We start from the raw sequence: 7158 nt of genomic DNA on the forward strand, positions 1-7158 counted from the left end.
TGTGTTCCTGAGGTGGGATCTCTGCACCCGCCACAGTAGCCATATTGGTCTAGAGGCAAATGGAATTCCTTTTGATTCTAGAACATTATGGCTACAACCTGTATACCTGACACATGGAAGATACCAAATTTTAGCTGCTTTTTTAAATGAACATTTCATAATTTTTCATTAAGGAAGCAAAATTTACCATCTGAAACCTGAGACCCTGCTCCTGCCCTTGTTCAAGTTAATTTGCATTCTAACAGAGCACAGAGGTAGCTCTCCACAAAAGAGATGCCTGCCCAGAAGAACATTCCATCTTTCCACTCTTCTGTGAAATATGAAACATCATAACCAGAAGGAAATATGATTCTACATCCTGCTTGCTAGCAGACAACTTCAAAGTAAAAAGAGTTTTCCAACTTTTCTCTGAGCCTAATCTGCACAAAATGAACTGTTCTAAATAGGAGACCTTACCACACCTGCAGCTCTCTGTAAAATATTAATTCGCATTTCTACATAGGAGAAATTTTACAATCTTTGCAATCTCCTATGCCTGATGAAGGGTGCCTGTGTCTAAAGCTAGCAATTAAGGAATTTTTTTTTTTGCAAATATCTAGTTGGTCTAATAAAAGATATCACCTCCGCCATGAATTCTGGCTACTTTTAAGGCAGTGATTCTCACCCAGGATACCCTGCCTTGGGGTGTGAGGGGTTATGGGGGGATGTGAAGAGATAAGCAGATAAGTGCAGGCTCAGGCTTGTCCGGCTTGGCCAGTCCTCCAGCCTCACTGCCTGGACTTTCTGCATGGAGGTAAACACTAATACATAAATTAGTTTTTGAAATTGGGTGCCACTCAGTTCGTAAAAGTTATGCAGAAGTGTTTCAAGTCCAAAAAAGTTGAGAATCGCTGCTCTAAGGCATATATTCTAGTATTTGAGATAAGAGTTAAATGTGGCTATCAGTTGAGAGTTTATTTCTGGCTTCTGCAAATAAGCAGGAGATAAATTATCCTCCTATCACTTAGGTTATGTTGAAATTGGGGGTTGAGGCAGCTCTGGGGTAAGTAAAAAGAAACAGTGATATGGAATTGATGTTGGGGATGATAATTGAAATTCTGCATTAGTGTGCTGCTATTGGAGGAAGGATTTGTTGTGGAAGACAATTGCTGTTTGAGAGCGTTGATTTTCATAGTTTCTGACAGAATTGGAGTTTAGAGTGGGAGGTTTTGTGGCCCCGTGCTGCAAGTTGTTCTAAAAGAGCAACAGAGTCAGCTTGGCAGTGAGGGAGAGTATCAGAACAAAGGAGCAAATCATCTATGTATTGGATTAGCTCAGAATCATGAGGCAACCAGACTGTATCGAGGTCAGACTTCAGAAGTTGGCTATATATGGTGGGTGAGTCACAAAATCCTTGAGGCAGACAGGTGAAGGTGTATTGCTGGCCCTGGTAAGTAAAAGCAACTAAATATTGAGAGTCAGGGTGAACTGGTATAGAAAAGAAAGCATTACAGAGATCCACCACAGAAAAATAAAGAGCAGAAGCAAGTATTTGAGAGAGTACAGTGGCGGGGTTGGGTACCACAGCTGTCAAGAGAATCACAAAATTGTTAATAGCACGCAAATCTTGAACAAAACGATAAATAGGCAACCCCTCAGGTGTACACTTCTTCTTTCGGACTGGAAGGATAGGGGTATTACAACAGGAGCAGGCAGGTACAAGAACACCCTGTTCTAGGAGACCTTGTATTACAGGAGCAATGCCTCTGGAGGTAGCAACTGATAGCAGGTATTGCAGGATCGATGGGGGAGACACTCCTGATTTAACCTTGATAGAAACTGGGATAAGGTTAAATCAGGAGCGTCTCCCCCATCGATGGCACCCTTGAGGAGTCCCACATCGGTTGTGGAGTGGGACCAAAAGGACTCAGGAAGGTGAGCCAATAGTTTCTGTTGCAATGAGGAAGAATTGGACTCGGGCTCCTGTTCCATTGGTGTCATCATCAAGGCAGGAATTTAAGTCTGGGGTAATGTGAGGAAAACCCCATCTGGAGAACAGTGTACTGTTGCCCATAATTTGCAAAGGAGGTCTCGTCCCAACAGGTTTACAGAGGCGCAAGGACTCAGCAAAAAGGCATGTTGCTCAGTAAGGGGACCCAAGTTAAACGAGAGCGGCTGTGTAACAGGGTGGTCAATGGGTTGATCCCCAAAACCTACAGCAGTGATTACTTTATCAGAAACAGGAACCTTAGAAACAAAACCAGAGCTAAGCATAGGCAAGGAAGCACCGGTGTCGACAAGAAAAGGAACAGTTTGTCCTCCCACAGTAACAGGTATTGTAGCATCGGAAAAGGTAGAAAGTAAAGGGGCTAGAGTCTCTGGGTTTTCTCTGTCCTAATACTGATTTTCACCTTCGAAGAACTGGAGAGGAGCTAGTCCGGGTGGTGGAGCTCGGTGGGCACCTGGCTGAAATGGAGGGGTACTAGCTGAGAGTGGGGGCTCCCGGGGTTTATTTGGGCACTCATTCTTCCAATGGTCTTTTTGCTTACAGTAGTGGCAGACATCATCGGGAATGTCAGAGGGACCGGGTGGTCGGGCCGAGCAAAATGGTCCCACAGGGCACCATGGTCTGGCGCCACCCTGGAGATCTCTGATTTGATCTCAGTTTGTCCTGAGCCTTTGATTTTTGCTGTTGGGCTTTAGTATAGAAGTAAGTGGCAGCAGCCAAAACTTCGGTAAGAGGTTTAGTTTCTCATCCGATCACGGCGTTTTGCAGAGGCTCAGAGATCCTAGGTAACAGCCCTAAAACAAAGGTCTGAATAATCATGGCAGGGAGGCTGGTTTCTGGGTCCTGACTGCCAGAATGTGCCTTAAAGGCTTGGATCAGGTGAGAATAGTAGTCAGCAGTATGTTCTTCTGGCTTTTGTTTGCACGTGGAAATTTTGGACCAATCTCTTTTTTGTGCGGAGACCCTGGGGACAGCCTCAGGGACCTGTTTATAGAGGTTCGGCCGATGGTCCTTGCCGGGGTCTTGAGGAGGCCAGTTGGCTGCTTTAGGGAGGGTGTCTCTCTGGTCTCCAGGAAGAAGACCACTGAGGAGCATCTAAATATCGCCGTGGGTCAGCTTATAAACCTCAAAGAGGGTTTGGGGTTTTTGAGCAAACCTGGTACAGTCATCACAGAGTTTAGGGAAGGTGATCAACCAAGAGACAATTTCTGATGGTGAGAAGGGGACATGAACCAGCACAGTTGCCCCCCGGCACAGGGTATTCTTGGAGGGGATACTGTGCAAGCTTTCTGCCCTGGCAAGTCTTCCTTACAGGGGTCCTTTGGCAGTCTACCTCAGTGGTAGTGTTATTTCGGTTCCAGAGGGTCAATTTGACTGGGGTGTTCTGCTGATCTAGGGAAGCTGAATGTATAGTCCACCCATCATGGGAGTCCAAGGGGATTTTGAACCAGTTCAAAAGCGATGGTGGTAATGGGAGATGAAGGACCAGGGGTAAGGGCTGATGGAGTTGTTGGGGAAGCCAATGCGGCAGACTTAACAGCTCCTGAGGCCACGGGACCAGTGGGCGGTGGTGGAAATGGGACCCAGTGATCCAACAAATCGTCTTGGGGTGGATCGTCTGGTGGCGGAGGCAAGGCTGGGTAAAGCCTTGCAGGACATGGTGAGCAAGGGGCAGATGGGGTCAGCCCCTGACACTGGAGATCTTTAACTTGATTTTGAAGGTGATCAATTTGCCTCTTAAATTTTCTTCATTATCCTGATAGGAAGCCACAAGGGTGCACTTATGGCGCTTTTCGGACTCGTCTTCCCATAGGTACCAGGCTTCCATTTGAACAGGGTGCTTCCTTTCCAAATTGTCTTGGAGGTGTTTGAGGATATGATGATTCCACGACCCATCTAAGGGCCAGCGCAATTTGGGGTCACCATCGGTATACTGGTTCCATTTAATTAAGTACTGCGTTGACCGGGGCCCATATTTCAGATACATAAACCGGGCGGGATCCCATTGTCATGCCTAGGACTTACTGACACCAAAATAGGCAGGTACTCACCCTGGCCAGGGATTTTTCCAGAGCCAAACAGACGGATAGTAAATCAGAGACCGGAGTCTCGAGGCTGCAGAGCCAAAGAACTGAGTCGAGGAGAGCCTTCTTGGAGCGACAGAGTCGAAGAGCTGAGATGAGGGTCCTACTCAGGGCGGTCTATGTAAGGACACATCCCAGCCGAGCCCCCAAGATGATGTAGAAATTCAAACAAGATCACTGTTTGGCTAACAGAAGCGCTTTATTTTGCATGGTCACAGGAGAACAGCAAGAGGCGGCTGATGCTAAACGAGAGTAAAAAACAGGCTGCTTTATATACTGATAAATCACATACAGGTCAACCTGTCTTGCAACAGGCTCTTGGCAGTCTGACAGCAACTCATCTCAGTGTCTGGCTGAGCCGAGTGAGTTTTCTCAAGCTGCTTTCTGATAAGCTTATCCTGAAGGCTGCTGTGTTATTCCCGCTTGGCTTTCACCCAGATCTTCCCCCTCCATCCTGACCCGACACGTATACACTTTTTTCAGTACTTTTCCATTCCTCATCACTAGAACAGGGACGAATGCTTTCACATCTGGCCTAGCAAGATACAAGCTTATGACTAGCCATTACCATCCAAAATATGGCTTAGCCATATATATGAAGAATTAGGGGTGTGCGAAGCGGGCCCTATTCGATTTGGATTTGGCCTGAATCAGGGACAGTGATTCAATTCATTGATTCAGATCACTGTCCCTGATTTGATTTGGCCAAATCTGAATCTAAAGATTTGATGCTGATTTGGAGAATCAGTGATTCGGACATAGATGCAGCTTTAAAAAGTTTTTTTACATACCTCCAGGTACCTGTGCGGCTTATGAACTCTGTGATGCTGGGGTGCATGGAGAGTCCCACCGGAGTGCAGGGGGGCCCTGCATGGCAATTGGCTGCAGGGATACCCTGGGTGCCTCCCCAGACCCAGGAGGCACCAGTCGCTGAGCCAGGTGGGCACAGGGGGCCCCCTAGTGTGCTCCCCGGTGGACCAGAAGTGCTTCTGGTCCACTTCCGGGTCTGCTGCTGAGTGTGCTGGGGAGCCCCCCACACACCTGTGGGACACTCCATCTGCCCCAGCATCCCAGCACTCACAAGCCGCCTGCTACCTAGAGGTATGTAGAAAAAAACATTTAAAGCTGCGTCTATGTCCGAATCTCTTCGAATTGATTTGGAGGGTTCCAATTCGATTTGGAGAGATTAAAGGGTCCCCTTTTTTGATTTGGATTCAGAGGTTTGGCCACCAAATTAGGCTGAATCTTTGCCAAATCAAATAAGGGACCGAAGCTTCGCGCAGCTCTAGTGAAGAGCACAATCATGGATTTTAAATCTGTCTTACTTCCAACTAAAGAAAAAGTGACTTACACCACTGCCGTCAAAATAAGTGAGTTGCACATTACGAATGTATACAAAGCCCTTAATTCGGAATGGCCAAAGCCAACACTCCCAAGTGCACCAATACCAGCCCTGTACATTTGTGACTTTAACAGCCACCACACTAAGTGGGGTTATGAAGCAAATAAAGCCAGCAGTGAAGACCTTACAGACTGGATGTCCCCAGAAGATCTGTAATTGGTCTTTGATCTCAAATGGTGAGCAACCTTTCATTCAGCTCGCTGGCAACATGACTATAACTCAGATCTTACCATTGTGTACAATGATCTAAGTGGGAGCATGCTTCATGCATCCTGCCGTGTACTTTCCAACTTTCCCAACAGCCAGCATAGACCCATCATTACTTACTTCAGCATTTTGGATCCCTATGACTTTGTCTCAACAGATCCCGTGGTGGAACCTAGCCAAAGCTGACTGGGTTTGCTACAGGGAACCTGTTGAAAAAGTGATGACCTGAATCTCTGCAACACCAGAATGTTACTACTGGTTAAATGGTGTCTTGATTGCTGCTGGCAAGAAGAGTATCCCCTGGGGGCTTTCAGGAGGAGTATACACCCTGCTGGATTAGAGAGACCAAGGACCTGCTCCAGCAGTGCAATCAGTCAGGCAATCCACAGATTGTGAAGGCCCTGCTAGAGTCGCTAGATTCAGCCAGATGCTAAAGCTGAATTGAGTGTGTTGAAGGTCTGGACTTCACACACTCTAGTTGACATGCCTGGGCCATACTAGGATGCCTTGGAGGTGCTAATCCAGCGGAATATTGGACCCCAAAACTCTATCCCAAATCTATAGCTTCCAAATTGGTAGATGTTATAAAAGGACCTCTTGACAAAAACACCAAATGAGATGCGTTGTCAGTTGCACTAGATAATCACATCAGTCCCTATACAAGCCCCCACTGCCGTTAGTATAGATGAAGGGAAGGATGGGTTAATCGCAACAAAGAAATGGAAGGCAGCTGGTGGAGATGGTATGCTTCCATCATCTAGGCCCCAAGGGACTCCAGTGGTTGGCAAAACTGTACACCAAAACCATGGAATCTGTATGCATACCAAAAACATGGTAGGAGGTGGTGGTCATTGCAGTACTCAAACTGGGTAAGCCAGTTGATGATCTGGGAACTTATAAGCCAATATCACTCCTTTGCACAATCTATAAACTCTTGGAATGTATCATTCTCAGGAGAATCAGCTGTTTTATCGAGCCAGTGATCCCTGATGAACAAGCAGGATTCTGGCTAAAGTGAAGTTGCAATGGCCAAGTTTTTGCTCTTGCAATGCATATCAAGGTTGGTTGAAAAACCTCAGAAAAAAATCCAAGACCAGTGCAGTCTTTATAGACATCAGCCTACAACATGTGCTGGATTAAATGTCTGATGTTGAAGCTTGCAAAGATTATACCCTGCCACCAAACACTACTCCTACAGACATCTAGCAAATTGCCTGTCAAGAATGATGGGGGGTTGGCGGGGACAGAGCCCAGGCTCCAGCCCTGCGCCCCTGCTCCCCCCATCCTCATCCAGCCTGGCCCTCCCCCCACCCCCGTTCAGGCCTGACCCTGTTCTCCTCGCTATCTCCGTTTGGGCCCAGGCTCGCTGCCCCCTGCCCCGCTGCGGTAGGCTTTAACCCATTTTCCACCCCCGCTGTGGCAGGCCCAACTCCATTCGTGCACACCGCCGTGGCAGGCCTGACCCCATTCCCCCCCCC

The sequence above is a fragment of the Gavialis gangeticus genome, unplaced genomic scaffold (genome assembly GCF_001723915.1).
Source record: "Gavialis gangeticus isolate Ggan-Ray unplaced genomic scaffold, GavGan_comp1, whole genome shotgun sequence".
Lineage (NCBI taxonomy): Eukaryota > Metazoa > Chordata > Crocodylia > Gavialidae > Gavialis > Gavialis gangeticus.